Here is a 16558-nt window from a genome sequence, read left to right as displayed (position 1 = left end):
AGAGCGAGTAGTAGAGAGTAAGTACTAGAGATGGAGTAGTAGAGAGTGAGTAGTAGAGAGTAAAAAGTGGAGAGTGAATAGTAGAGAGTGAGTAGTAGAGAGTGAGTAGTAGAGAGTAGTAGAGTGAGTAGTAGAGAGAGAGTAATAAAGAGAGAGTAGTAGAGAGTGAGTCGTAGAAAGTGAGTGGTAGAGAGTAGTAGAGAGTATTAGAGTGCGTAATAGAGAGTAGTAGAGAGTGAGTAGTAGAGGGTGAATAGTAGAGAGTAGTAGTAGAGAGTAGTAGAGAGAGAGTAGTAGAGTAGTAGAGAGTGAGTAGTAGAGAGTGAATAGTAGAGAGTAGTAGTGAGTGAGTAGTAGAGTGGGTAGTAGAGAGCAGTAGAGAGTGAGTAGTAGAGTAGTAGAGAGTGAGTAGTGGAGAGAGTAGTAGAGAGTAGTAGAGAGTGAGTGGTAGAGAGTAGTAGAGTGAATAGTAGAGAGGTGTAGAGAGTGAGTAGTAGAGAGTGAATAGTAGTGAGTAGTAGAGAGTGAGTAGTAGAGAGAGAGTAGTAGAGAGTGAGTAGTAGAGAGTAGTAGAGTGTGAGTAGTAGAGACTGAGTAGTAGAGAGTGAGTAGTAGAGAGTGAGAGTGAGTGTGAGTAGTAGAGAGTGAGTAGTAGAGAATGAGTAGTAGAGAGTAGTAGAGAGTGAGTAGTAGAGAGTAGTAGAAAGTCGGTAGTGGATCGAGAGTAGTAGAGAGTAGTAGAGAGTGAGCAGTAGAGTAGTAGAGAGTAGTCAGTCAGTGTCAGTCAGTGTCAGTCAGTCAGTGTCAGTCAGTCTGTCAGTGTCAGTAAGTCAGTATCAGTCAGTCAGTGTCAGTGTCATTCAGCGTCAGTGTCAGTCAATCAGTGTCAGTCAGCAGTGTCAATCAGTCAGTGTCAGTCAGTGAATGTCAGTCAGTCAGTGTCAGCTAGAGCAGCTCTGCTGACCTGGTTCTCTGGCTCTAAAGCAGCTCTGCTGACCTGGGTCTCTCCTTCTAAAGCAGCACTGGTGACCTGGTTTCTCTGGCTCTACAGCAGGTCTGCTAACCTGGTTCTCTGGCTCTAGAGCAGCTCTGCTGACCTAGTTCTTAGGCTGCAGAGCAGCTCTACTGATCTGGTTCTCTGGCTCTACAACAGCTCTACTGACATGGTTCTCTGGCTCTAGAGCAGCTCTGCTGACCTAGTTCTCTCCCTCTAGAGCAGCTCTGCTGACCTGGTTCTCTCCATCTAAAGCAGCAGTACTGACCTGGTTTCTCTGGCTCTACAGCAGCTCTGCTGACCTGGTTCTCTGGCTCTAAAGCAGCTCTGCTGACCTGGTTCTCTGGCTCTAAAGCAGCTCTGCTGACCTGGTTCTTTGGCTCTACAGCAGCTCTGCTGACCTGGTTCTCTGGCTCTAAAGCAGCTCTGCGGACCTGGTTGTCTCCTTCTAAAGAGCTCTGCTGACCTGGTTCTCTGGCTCTAAAGCAGTTCTGCTGACCTGGTTCTCTGCCTCTAGAGCAGCTCTGCTGACCTGGTTCTATGGCTCTAGGGCAGCTCTGCTGACCTGGTTCTCTCCCTCTAAAGCAGCTCTGCTGGCCTGGTTTCTCTGGCTCTACAGCAGAACTGCTGACCTGGGTCTCGGCCTCTAGAGGAGCTCTGCTGACCTGGGTCTCTGGCTCTAGAGCAGCTCTGCTGACCTGGGTCTCTGGGTCTAGAGCAGCTCCGCAGACCTGCTTCTTAGGCTCTAGAGCAGCACTGCTGACCTGGTTCTCTGGCTCTACAACGGCTCTGCTGACCTGGTTTCTCTGGCTCTACAGCAGCTCTGCTGACCTGGTTCTCTGCGCTCACGATGTACGCACCCGACTTCGCGAAAATATATTTTAAAATAATATACGTTTATTATAAGTACAAATATATTATTTTTATGAATATCTTAGATAATCTCTTGCCCTAATATATGTATATTAAAGACACATATATATCATTTTGGAACATAATTTTTTTTTATGTGAGTCGCGCACCCAGCGCGCCCCAGCATGTATATGACATCACGCGGGCCCCGCAACCGCGCAAGCATCTCGTACTGTAATGCGCATGTGTCGCGAATGCGCAGGAGCAGGAGTCGCGGACTGATTGCATACCAATCGCACACATCACGTAATATTAAATGTATATGATGTAACTGAAAAACCCGCAGCCGTCGCACACCATACGCGGATCCTTCATGACTTTTCTAAAATGGAGGCTAGAATGTGCGCACCCACCGTGATGTGTACGCTTTGGAAAAAAAAATGGAAAAGGTTTTGTTTTTTAAAGAAAATAATACAAATATATTAAAATTAAAAATTAAAACAAAAAAATTAATCAATATTTCAGTTTGAAGGTTTAAAAAAAATTTGGTAAATTTTCAGAAAAATATATAATGTTATTTAATGAATAAAATATTTATAAATAAACAGTTAAAAAACTGTAGAACATCAGTACAAAAAATAGGTATTACTACTATCCCACTTAAAAATTAGCATTTAAAAAACCTTTGAAATTCACTGAAAAAAAAAATAGGTTTCGGAGACGTTATAGTTAGAAATTAGCATTTAAAAAAGCTTTGAAATTCACTGAAAAAACCATAGGTTTCAGAGACGTTATAGTTAGAAATTAGCATTTAAAAAACCTTAGAAATTCACAGAAAAAAACATAGGTTTCAGGGGTGTTATAGTTAGCTGGCCATTTCACTCATACAAAACCCTAGAAATTCCTCCGTTATAGTTAGTTCTGCTAACTATAACTCGCGCGCCCGCAATGCACTGCTGATAATGTCACATATTACATCATTCATGACATGGTCAGTGACATCACTGATGACATGACTGATGACATCTCAAATGACATCACTGATGACATCACTGATGACATCATCCATGTGACAATCTGATACACCTCATCTTACACTAGTATAACCTTTCATCACTCACTGTAAAATAGAGAGTACCATATTTGAAACCCTTGACACACCAATACCAGTTACTACATACCCACTCACTGATTCCTAAGTCTACACACACTACTCCCCATTCAACAACAGAATCATTTATACATGCAGTCACTAATTTATAGAACACTATCAAATGCACTTCTACACATATATAGACATTGACACATCAGCAGTCATCTTAGTCGGTTATGAGTACTCACTCATGAAAAAAAATAATCACACTTACATTTGCTCACTTACACAATTATCCAACAACACCTCATTCATTCAAACACATAGTAACTCATAGTTAATATGTTAAAAAATCACCATTACAATTACACACTCATTCATATAGTTACTTTCACAATCACTGACTCTTACAAATACTTATTTATATACACCAACTCTCACATACAATGCCTTTTATTTTTTTACTTTGTTGAAGATGTACAACTAAAACATATATTCGCTCACCAACACACAAATAAATACACTCAGTCACCCAAACAACTGTTTCCACATGCACTATTAAACCTATACACCTAGTCAATCAACCATTCAAACATCTATGCATTGAGTTACACACACCCCATCCAACCACACACAAACTCAGTGTCCCATACAAATACTCACCCAACTAATCAATAACTAAAATACACACTCATGTAGTTAGTGACCAACTGATGCAGCATGTTATACAATAACAGAGACAGTGATGCACACATTCACATAGTTTAGTTACTAATCCATGTATTTAGTGAGACACTTTTAACTACTCACTTAAACAGACAGTCAGACCGCTACTAAATCCTCCATCCAGACAGTTATATATCCACTCAATCTTCAATACAGATTGGTATATATATAATACATATTTAAATTTCAAACTAAACCACATTCACTGGATGATGTCATCAGTGATGTCAGTGACCATGTCATGAATGATGCAATATGTGACATCATCAGCAGTGCATTGCGGGCGCGCGAGTTATAGTTAGCAGAACTAACTATAACGAAGGAATTTCTATGGTATTGTACGAGTGAAATGGCCAGCTAACAATAACACCCCTGAAACCTATGGTTTTTTCTGTGAATATATATATGTGTGAACAGCGCTGCAAGTCGTATGTAAATGGACTTACCCCGAGACCTACTACAGGACAATAATGTTTTTAAATATGCAAAATATCAACGGCAATCCACTAAGGATTAGATTATGCTCGGCATTTGGACTGCACTTCCCAGCATGCTACAAAAGGACGCACTAAGCAGAAAGCCACTGAGGGTAATTAACTAATTAAGCATACGCTTATGAAAATAAAAGAGAGCCTTTCTGTTGAAACTTGTAAGCAAAGCCTATGATTAAGATGCTTTCAGCATCGAAACGCGTCAGGCAGCTAAATCAACTTGTGGGTGCCAAAGATAGTTGGAAATGAAGCCCGGATGGCAGACTTGCAGCCGTGTGCCTTCCGGAAGCTGCAGGGCATTTTGGTAATTAACATTTGTACACGCCGGTCCGGTCATGAGGAGGAGCACCATCTCCGTGATGTAAGGAGAGGCTGCGTCATGGAACTGGTCCGTGATTGAACAGCGCTGCAAGTCGTATGTAAATGGCCTTACCTTGACGTCCCGAGACCTATTACAGGACAATGTTTTTAAATATGCAAAATATCAACTGCAATCCACTAAGGATTAGATTATGCTCGGCATTTGGACTGCACTTCCCAGCATGCTACAAAAGGACGCACTAATCAGAAACCCACTGAGGGTAATTAACTAATTAAGCATGCGGCCATGAAAATAAAAGAGAACCTTGCTCTTGAAACTTGTAAGCAAAGCCTATGATTAAGATGCTTTCAGCATCGAAATGCGTCAGGCAGCTAAATCAACTTGTGGAAGCCAAGGATAGTCGGAAATGAAGCCCGGATGGCAGACTTGCAGCCGTGTGCCTTCCTGAAGCTGCAAGGTATTTTGGTGATTAAGATATATATATAATATATACATATATATATATATATATATATATATATATATATATATATATATATATATACATATATATATATATATATATATATATATATATATATATATATATATATATATATATATATATATTACCTACTGGCGGTCGCCAGTAGGTAGTTATAGTTAGGACCACGTTTCCATAGGAAATCCGCAACATTCTATTTTGAATAACTTTGGCGCCGGTCGACGAATCCTCGCGAATTTTTCAAAATAGGCGGGGCGCTACGCTCCGCTCCTACCCTGAAAGTCTCGGGGGGATTCGTCAAGCGGGGGCTGAGATAAAAGGGGGGTCCCAAAACGCGTTTTTCCCATGCATTTTTCCATAGGACCTTTAGACAGGGCTACAGCCCGAACGGCTGAACAGAATTTAATGAAATTTGGCAGAGAGGTAGTCCCCAGGTCAAGGAAGTGCCTTTTGTAGGTTTGGTGTAAATCTGTTCAGTAGACTCTGAGAAAATAGCCTTTAAATCAATATATATATCTGTGGCAGCTTACGGTGCGCTTACCGTAAGCTTACCGTAAGCTTACCGTACGCGTACGGTGGCGTGCGCGAGCGCGATTCTGATTGGCTCTTAGATCTTAGTAAACATTCGAATCGGTCGAAACCAGGAAGCGGCGGCCGCCATTTTCTCTCTCGCTTCCTGAGTTGGGCAGCAAAAACGAACCCCAAAAATGTGTAAAGAGGCAGTTTCATGAGATCCTAATCACCCAGCATTGATACAGGGGTCCCCAAACCACCCCCAAGCCCAAAAAAAAATAAAAAAAAAATTCCGGAAAATCGCCGATTACGCTTACCGTACCCGTACGGTAAAAAATTGTAAAAAAAAAAATTATCCACATTCTCCCCACCCCGTGTGCAAACATGTAAGAAGTTAACAAAGAATACATTTCACAAAGATGCGCAAAATAAGTCCCCCATGTGCGCACGGTGCGCGAAGCGCATCGTGCGTACATGGCCCATCCCGCTTAACGTGGGCACGCGGTGTGCGCAGCGCACCGCGTGACCACTGTGCGTGCACGGCACTAACTGCGTAAAGTGGGCGCGCGGTGCGCGAAGCACACCGCGTGCTCACTGTGCGCGCACGGTGCGCGAAGCGCACCGTGCGCGCACGGAACGAACTGCGTTAACTGGGCGCGCACGCCACGAATGGCGTAAAGTAACTTAGCATTTAAAAAACCTTGCAAATTCACTGAAAAAACCATAGGTTTCACACATGTTATAGTTAGCTGGACATTTTACTGATAAAAAACCAATGAAATTCCCCCGTTATAGTTACTGCAGGCAACTATAACTCACGCGACCGCAATCTTCTGCTGATGACATATGTGTCTTTATGAAAAAAAAATATTTGTAATATATGTAAAGCTAAAATTTAATGGAAGAAGACATGGGCAAATAAGTGTCTAAATACAGTATTAGCATCAGCAGAGGATTGCGGTCGCGTGAGTTATAGTTGCCTGCAGTAACTATAACGGGGGAATTTCATTGGTTTTTTATCAGTAAAATGTCCAGCTAACTATAACATGTGTGAAACCTATGGTTTTTTCAGTGAATATATATATATATATATATTCACTGAAAAAACCATAGGTTTCACACATGTTATAGTTAGCGGAAATTTTACTGATAAAAAACCAATGAAATTCCCCCGTTATAGTTAGTGCAGGCAACTATAACTCACGCGACCGCAATCCTCTGCTGATGCTAATACTGTATTTAGACACTTATTTGCCCATGTCTTCTTCCATACATTTCTAGCTATACATATATTACAAATATTTTTTTTTCATAAAGACACATATGTCATCAGCAGAAGATTGCGGTCGCGTGAGTTATAGTTGCCTGCACTAACTATAACGGGGGAATTTCATTGGTTTTTTATCAGTAAAATTTCCGCTAACTATAACATGTGTGAAACCTATGGTTTTTTCAGTGAATTTGCAAGGTTTTTTAAATGCTAATTCCTAACTATAACGTGTGTGAAACCTATGGTTTTTTCAGTGAATTTGTACGGTTTTTTAAATGCTAAGTTACTTTACGCCATTCGTGGCGTGCGCGCCCACTTAACGCAGTTCGTTCCGTGCGCGCACGGTGCGCTTCGCGCACCGTGCGCGCACAGTGAGCACGCGGTGCGCTTCGCGCACCGCGCGCCCACTTTACGCAGTTAGTGCCGTGCACAAAAGCAAGAAAGCACGTCAACAAATCTGTTTCTGCTTTCCTCCGTGACTATGGTATGGGTGCCATTTACCACAACAACTTGCGTTATGACATGCAAGACATTTATAGAGGAGATGGTGTGCACTTCAATGATGAAGGGAACAGAGTCTTCCTCTTGAACCTTAGACTCTGCATCGGTACTTACTTGTAGGTACCACTAAAAAATCATTTCATAAACACAACGGCTCTTTTTAGAGCCCCCTAATATCTAAACACTTAAATCTGATTTTCATTTTTTTTTTTTTTTTTTTTCTACCGTACGCTTACCGTAAGCTTACCGTACGCGTACCCCGTGAATTTTTTTAAAATCAATAAATGTTTTTTTGTACTTTTCTGTCCTTCTTTGACCCCCTTACAAATGTTAGGGGGTCTGTAACTCTCCTCATTGCCCCCTTTCCTTGTTTTCACTCTTTTTTTTCAGAGTGAAATACACAAAATGGAGGCCGCCGCTTCCTGGTTTCGGCCGATTCGAATGTTTACTAAGATCTAAGAGCCAATCAGAATCGCGCTCGCGCACGCCACCGTACGCTTACCGTAAGCGTACGGTAAGCGTACCGTAAGCGGGCTCAGATATATATATTGATTTAAAGGCTATTTTCTCAGAATCTACTGAACAGATTTACACCAAACCTACAAAAGGCACTTCCTTGACCTAGGGACTACCTCTCTGCCAAATTTTGAGTAATTCTGTTCAGCCGTTCGGGCTGTAGCTCGTTCTAAAGGTCCTATGGAAAAATGCATGGGAAAAACGCGTTTTGGGACCCCCCTTTTATCTCAGCCCCCGCTTGACGGATCCCCCCGAGACTTTCAGGGTAGGAGCGGAGCGTAGCGCCCCACCTATTTTGAGAAATTCGCGAGGATTCGTCGACCGGCGCCAAAGTTATTCAAAATAGAATGTTGAGGTTTTCCTATGGAAACGTGGTCCTAACTATAACTACCTACTGGCGACCGCCAGTAGGTAATATATATGTATATATATATATATATATATATATATATATATATATTTATATTTATATATATATATATATAGTTCCACAAGCACCCAAATGCAGGGCGCACTCCCAGTCAGCTCTCTCCAAGTATGGGAAGATACAGGTGCAACCAGCATCAGCAGAGCCTGACGCGTTTCGGGCATGCGCCCTTCCTCAAAGACTTCTCTGCTACTGAATGACTGCCAACATTAAGATTACCGGTGTTTGTCCCTTCTTTATTTCATAATCACGATCAATATCAGTTGAGTAAATCACAATGAATTCTGGGACCGGCAGTCTTTTCAAAATACATCCCAAGTGGGCTGATGGCAGTCATTTCAATAAAATGTTAATCCATTAATCACGGGTGTACTTGCACACTTCCTCCCTGTTCAAATATTGAGCCAGACTGTTCCACTCCGCCGATAATCACACCAGCAGTGGAACCGCTAAGTAACACGGCGGTGCACCCCCGGCCGGGTCAGCCATAATATAAACAGTTCAACAAGCACCAAAATGTAGCGCGCACTCCCAGTCAGCTCTCTCCAAGTATGGGAAGATACAGGTGCAATCAGCGTCAGCAGAGCCTGACGCGTTTCGGCCATGCGCCCTTCCTCAAAGGTTTTTCTGCTACTGAATGACTGCCAACATTAAGATTACCGGTGTTTGTCCCTTCTTTATTTCATAATCACAATGAATATCAGTTGAGTAAATTACAATGAATTTAAGGACCGGGAGTCTTTTCAAAATACATCCCAAGTGGACTGATGGCAGTCATTTCAATAAAATGTCAATCCAGTAATCACGGGTGTACCTGCACACTTCCTCCCTGTTCAAATATTGTGCCAGACTGTTCCACTCCGCCGATAATCACACCAGCAGTGGAACCGCTAAGTAACACCGCGGTGCGCCCCCCAGCTGGGTCGGCCGTAATATAAACAGTTCCACAAGCACCCAAATGCAGCGCGCACTCCCAGTCAGCTCCCTCCAAGTATGGGAAGATACAGGTGCAACCGCATTTCGGGCATGCGCCCTTTCTCAAAAGCTTTTCTGCTACTGTTTGACAGCCAACATTAAGATTACCGGTATTTGTCCCTTCTTTATTTCATAATCACTATCAATATCAGTTGAGCAAATCACAATGAATTCTGGGACCGGCAGTCTTTTCAAAATACATCCCAAGTGGGCTGATAGCAGCCATTTCAATAAAATGTCAATCCATTAATCACGGGTGTACCTGCACACTTCCTCCCCATTCAAATATTGAGCCAGAGTGTTCCACTCCGCCGATAATCACACCAGCAGTGGAACCGCTAAGTAACACTGCGGTGCGTCCCCCCGGCCGGGTCGTCCGTAATATAAACAGTTCCACAAGCACCCAAATGCAGCGCGCACTCCCAGTCAGCTCTCTCCAAGTATGGGAAGATACAGGTGCAACCAGCGTCACCAGAGACTGACACGTTTCGGGCATGCGCCCTTCCTCAAAGGTTTTTCTGCTACTGAATGACTGCCAACATTAAGATTACCGGTGTTTGTCCCTTCTTTCCTGGTAGTGAAGTATTTATTTGGCATCCAAATGACACAGCATGCTTTCCCTTTGTCTAACGTTTCGGCGTCTTGCCTTGTTCAGGCCGAAACGTTAGACAAAGGGAAAGCATGCTGTGTCATTTGGATGCCAAATAAATACTTCACTACCAGCAACGAGCCTCAAAGTGTTTCTGTGCTGTTTGATGGATGGGCTGCTCCGTGCCCATTGTTATTGAGGCTGCCCTGAAGGGTTGGAGGCTCCGGAACAGGAGAAATGACGTTGAATATATATATATATATATATATATATATATATATATATATATATATATATATATATATATATAATTTAGGCAATAGATGACATGGGATACAAATTTAAATCCCCAAAAACATTTACTATAAGTACTATAAACTTAATTAAAGTACAAAAATAAAAACAAATAATATAAATATATAAAACAAATAAATAATACTATAAAATCTATTTAGCTGCCAACAAGAAAACTATTGGAGTCTAAGAATATTAAATATACTATTTCCACTGCAGTCCAAATAACAGTATGGAAAGCGTTAGACTTCGGAAGGGTTAGAATTACTATTCCTGCTCTAGTCAGCAGATCAGTAGGGAGATTGTTGGACTTTGTAGGGGTTAACTTTAGTATTCCAACTCCAGTCAATGGACAGTAGGTAAAGTGTAGGAATTCGAAGGGGTTAAATTTACCATTCCCACTCCAGTATAAGCAACAGTAGGGAAAGTGTTGGACGTCAGAGGGGTTAGATTTTCTATTGCTACTCTAGTCAGTGTAACAATAGGGAAAGTGTTGGAATACGGACGGGTTGAATATTAAAGTAGGGTGCACAAAATTTAAATATGTATTCATAATAAAAATGTTAACATTTGCCCGTCAGCACCAGGTAGAGGCAGGGCTAGTCCACCACCCTTGGTTTCATTGCTGGATGTTGTTAAGTCCCCCCATTTTTACCAAGGGTAGGTTCGCTGTACATACAAGTATGCTCACTGTTCTTGGTTTTGTTCCTGATTATACCCCTTTGATGGACTTTAATCAGATTATGACTTGGTTATTCTTGTGGTCCAAGAGCAAGGATGTAAAGAGAGACATTACAAGTTGCAGCACATTAGTGGGGTTGCAACTAAACTGAAACGCATCCTATGTCTCTAGCTGGGGATCTGATGTGTTACAAGTGGTGGCTCTCCTGGGGTTTTCTCGCAGGGGAGGACAAGATCTTCTCTCCGCTCTACCTGTTAAATATATTTTGGAGGTTGTCTCCCGGTACAGTGTGATGATTTCATTCTCACCGCAGTCTCATCTGAGCGAAGCATGGGGAAAAGAAAGGCGACTGAACTTAAAGCCACTGTCTCTGAATATGTCCCACGAGTTACTACCATCGGTGGATTCCTGGCATGGGTGGTGGGGGTTGTATCATAGGAGATCGAGTTGGCAGAAAGAAGACTGTCTCTAACCATGTGGAATAGGGTCAGGACTGATTTGCATATGGCTAGGTTTAAACTGGAAAGGTATGGGGAGCAAAAAAACAATAGATGTAGGCCTAGATTTCTGTACTGGGTTGAATGTTTGACATTGTTCAACATTCTGTCCATCAATTGTTCTTTTTGTTCTTTTTGCAATTGTCACCCCGAGTGGGACGGGTATGCCCAGACGTGAGTCCTGTGCTCTCCATGCCACTGGAGTCAAGGTAGCCTGACTGATGAGAGCTGAAACCCTGAAACTGATCCTAGGATGCTTGTTTTCCAATCCAGGGAGAACCTGGCCTGGCAGTTCTGGCTGGATTGTTCCTACGTGGAACCGGGGCAAGACTGATTTGCATATGGCTGGGTCCAAACTGGAATGGCATGGGGAGCAAAAAACAATAGATTTAGGCCCAGATCTCTGTACTGGGGTGAATGTTTGACATTGTTCAACATTCTGTCCATCATATATTATTTTTGCATTTGTCTCTAACTAGGGACAGCCCTCCTCTTGTTCTCCCAAGTCTTAACTCCCCTTCTGATCTTCGCACTGTGTACTGGAGCCTCATGGCACAGCTGCTATTAGCCTGTCACAGGGTGAGCACGATGAGACCTCAGTGGCTATGGCCTCGCCTTTGAAGTGGGCATTTCAGATGAATATACCCAGTATCTTATGCATTCAAGCTCAATTGTAAGCCCAAGGTGCAAGCGCAGGAGATGGGCGGCAGTCCTAAAACAGGGATGCATGTCCGATATAGTGGGCGTGCAAACAGAGCCAGTGTGATGCTCCTCTCACCGATCAGACCATCTGTCTGATGTTCACTTGTGCAAGTTTAATGTTGTCTTGAACGCTAAAATACACCCAATTATGTCAAGGCTAGTATTGATTAAATCCAGGTTATCGCAGATCTTGGATGGGGTGGGCAGAGTTTGTGGAGTTGCACTACACGAAATGCCGCAGAGTTGCAGAAAAACTCTGTGTAATTCCAGGGAGTTCCGCTGTGCCCTAATTCTATTGCTGTACCCAAGCACGGTCTTCTAATGTTGCTTACATCTGTCTGGATTTCACGTCACATATTATTTTGCAGCCATGGAAGAGAAACTGTAATCTTATTGGAGGATATTTCAATCAATCAAGGCGTCTACTTGTCGCTTCCACCAGTCAGAGTACGTCTTCTAAAAACCGTTCATCATTTAACAAATAGACAAAGGGTTTTGATAGTACTCTTGAGGTTACATAAAAAAACTAATCCAAAACAGGAAAGCAAAAACAGGGAAATTCAAAAGCGCAGAGAGAGATCACCGGACTTGCTTCTAATTGCGTTCAGATTCCGTCGCAGTAAGGAGATTGTCAGTAAGGAGACTGCGGTTTTTACAAGAATGTGCACAATAAGGTGACCATCGAGGGCAGGCTCAATGGAATCACATTTATGAATGACACACATACAAACATAAATGAAGAAGTGCTACAAAGGACAATCACGCATACATCTTGGCTGGAGGAGTGGATCCCGCTCTGGTCCAGATTCCTTATAGCTTTGGTTGGACAAATTGCCACTTTTAACATGGTTGCGCTGTCTAAGTGTCATTACATTTTTGTAAATAGCCTTACTGCACTGACAAGAGCATTTTTCGATCACATCAGATCCCTTTTGGTGAGTTGGGCATGTACCAGCAGACAGGCAAAGTTATCCTGGGAAGTAGCAAACGTGCCATATGAACAAGGCTTAATGTTTGCGCCTGACTACGAGCTGCATGATTACTGCATGCAGGCCCACTATGTGCACTGTGGGATCCATCCCACGCCGTTGTGGTGGAGGGAGATATCAATGGTCCTTGCCTTTTGCACTCTGTGTAGCGCATGATATGGGCCTAGCACTGGCTGTGCGCTGAGCCCATTCAGACAACTTGTGCTCCGCTGGCCCAACCTGGCGTGGAATCTGGTGTTGCCCCTCGTGTCCGTCCGAATACAGCTGAGGCACATGAAATTAGAACTGATGGGTGCACTAGTCCCTTTACAGAATATCCAGGCTACTGTGGACTTCACACTGCTACATGGAGTCCTTTACCACCGCCTGCCCAGGGAATGCAAGCAACTGCTTGGGTGATGAATGCGCCTTCTTCCAGGACGTTAATTCTCAGACTATTTTCCACCACGCAAGACAAAGCCCCGTAACTAAGGCCAGAGCGCAAGATGGAGGCATCTGATTTAGGCGCTGAATTTACCAACCAGAAATGGCAATACTACGGCACCCAAATGGGTATTATATCTCCCAATTACTGACTAACGCTAATACATATTACATATTCACAAAGACTATATCGCACACCCACCAGAGTCTAGACTGTACAGGACAGGCCTTATTGCTGATACGCAATGCCTGCGATGTGGCATGAATGAGGCTGATTTCTTGCTCTTGTCATGGCACCTAATGGCATGGCACAGTCTTGGACCTCAGTATTTGACTGCATCAACAATGTAATCTACAGTGCTGTGTCACAACCACACCTGATGTCCTTACTGGTCTATGTTGAGGAAATCCTGACTGGCACTTGTAATCTAACCATCATGACTAGGGGTGGGCGGTGGGGGAAAAACTCCGCCATGCGGTGGAATTGGAGGTTTTTGCCAAACTCCGCACTTCCAGCAGGCACGGAGTTGGAAAAACTCTGCAAACTCCACTGGGGAAGCGGAGTTCACTGCCCACCCCTAATTGTGGGCTATATGAAAGATTTTGCAGACCAACTGCCGGGACCGATTTCCTTACCCCAAGCTCCTCAGCCTGTCAGGGTATCGTCTAGTGTCTCTACTGCTTCTTCAGGCCCCCCCGTTCCCATCACAAAGTCCTTACATTGGCTAGAAGCTCACCCTTCAACCCTAAGATAGCAGATGCAATTAACTTGCCTCCTGAGGTGACCCCATATGTAGCTGTCTTAGGGAATATTCCCCCTTGACCAAGTCTACACCAGAATCCTATGAGGAGCTGTAAAATGAAGTGGTTCAATGGTTTTAATTGCATTCCACCTCAGGCAAGGAGATCCATGGATATATTAATGTGGTGTGAAGGGTCAATTGGGCTTTGAAGTTAAGAGTTGGGAGACTGTGTTGTGGTAAAGTTGAACAAACCCACCATTACTGCATGTGTTCTGAGTGCCTGAGGCACATTAAGCTCTTTCACATTATCTAAGATTCAGGCTCTACCCCTCGGTTTTTTCTATAAGCCAGAAATAGTTATGGAAACAGGTCCAGCATGGGCTGGTCTCTCTGAACAGATCTATATCCACCCCATCTGGTGTCCCCAACTCTGTGTATAGCAAACAGATTTGCTTACATGACTAACCTGGATACATGCAACTGACTTACCCTCCTGATCTATTCCTCCCTGCTACCTTGTGTACAACTTACCCTTTGAATATTCTGACTCTCATGATCTGCTGCTGTTATCTTGAAATATTGCAGGCTTGACTGACAATTTTTAATGATGGCAACTGGATGCAGTTTGTTAAGTTATATCAGATTATTTGTCTGCAAGAAACTTGGGAAGCGGATACAAAACCTACTTTTCCCTCACGTGGTCTTCTGCGGTGGGAGGGCTAAAGGGGGACTGATCGTTTATTGTTCCAGTGGAATTACATGGAAAAGTCAAGGATCTTGTATGGGATTCACACTTGTTGAAAGTGTTGAAGTTGCCTTTCCGTGCTCCACATTGCTGGCATTAAGTAATTTTTATAATGTGCAAGCCGGGTCGGAGGAGGCATCTTACCTCGGCAATCTAAAACTCGGTCAATGAAACTCTGGCGGGGCATGGTCATGGGATGAAAAAGGTTATACTAGTGCTTGATTTCAACTGACATTTGTGCGATTGTCCTCTAGATTCCCCTAACAGTAAGCCAAAGTGCAGACTGGTAAAAGGGCTGCACATGGCATGTACAAGGGAGGGTTTAGAGGTAAATAATATCTTTTGTACCCATAACCTTCTTTCTGCTATAAAGTACTTAGTCAAGTCAGCCAAAGCATTTATTTTACCAACGTTTAGAGGGAGAGGTTGTGCCTCTATAGTACATTTTATTTTTGTGTCAGCTCCCTTGTTTTTGCCTATTTCTAATTGTAGCATAGTTCACAGCTCTTTTAGTAATCACAATCCCCTGTCATTACCCTTTGGTGGATAAATGGGGGTGTTAGAACATCAGCTAAGTTACAAGGTGTGCTCTTTCTCCCAGACCAAGGTAGGAGGCTTAGAAAATCTCTTGTGGAGCCCAGGCAATTTAAAGTGTCTCTTTCTTGAAGTTGCTAGCAAGAGATTTCCACATGTCTGGAGTCATGTTCCTCTAGTGGGGATATTTTGTGGGCCATGGCTGGAATAGTACAGAAGGTGTCAGCACTACTGAAGGTCTCTCTGATAAATAGTGGGTTGCTAGAACTAAGATGGTTTGATCGTAATTGCTCTAAGGCCCTCCGCCTGTTGAAGGCCGCTTTAAAGCAGGTACCCAGAGATAGGGATAATGTTTCCTCCTGTTGAAGAAGATACAAGAAGGCACTTGCAAACTGGAAACTTATCTTACATAAGTGAGCTTTTAAAAACAGTTCAGGCTATGGAACCATATTTATGCATTGTAAAAGGTGAGAGGGATATATTTCTTTTTGCTAGATTCAGATTTACGTATAATCAAAAAGGAGCAAAAAGGGAGTCCTCAACTATACCTTATACAAAAAAGCCCTTGTTGCACCTTACACATTTTTTTTGTCTAAGGTGGATTCAGATTTATCCTGTTGCATCATCTTCTGGCATCTCCTAGTGGATGTAGCCTGCCTGGCAATGGGACCCTGAGGCTGTAAGAATATGTTTCAGCAGGACACCCTACATTTTCTGATGTTTTGCAAATATTTTAGTTGCCTAGAAGATAGTTTATTGTCTCACTACTGAAACCCTTGATTTTATGCAAGTTTGCCCGTCTCTTATGTTCTTCAGCTCCTACCTAATGTACATGTCATATCCGCTGTTTCCTGCTATTTAAGAGCTGCGTTGAGATTGAGGCATTCTATGCTGATGCTATTGGAGGATTTTAATTAAAGTAAAATTAGGGCTGTTATTTTTTAAAGGGTCTGTTATCTGCTGTTTTTATTATTTTTATGATGTTTATATTGAGAATATATTGTTCTAACTTTTTGTTATGTATGTATTATTCAATTATGTTCTTTTTATGGTTACGATTATAACCAAATAGAGATTTATAAATAAATTTAAATAAGAAAAAAACAAGATTACATATAATAATAACATCAAGTTCACTAACTGTAAAAAATAACTTAATCATCACTTATCTATTTAATTAAAATAATCCTTTTTTT

This window comes from Triturus cristatus, chromosome 3_1, assembly GCF_964204655.1.
Source record: "Triturus cristatus chromosome 3_1, aTriCri1.1, whole genome shotgun sequence".
Lineage (NCBI taxonomy): Eukaryota > Metazoa > Chordata > Amphibia > Caudata > Salamandridae > Triturus > Triturus cristatus.
The sequence above is the reverse complement of the archived record's forward strand: the minus strand, read 5'-3'. Positions refer to the sequence as shown.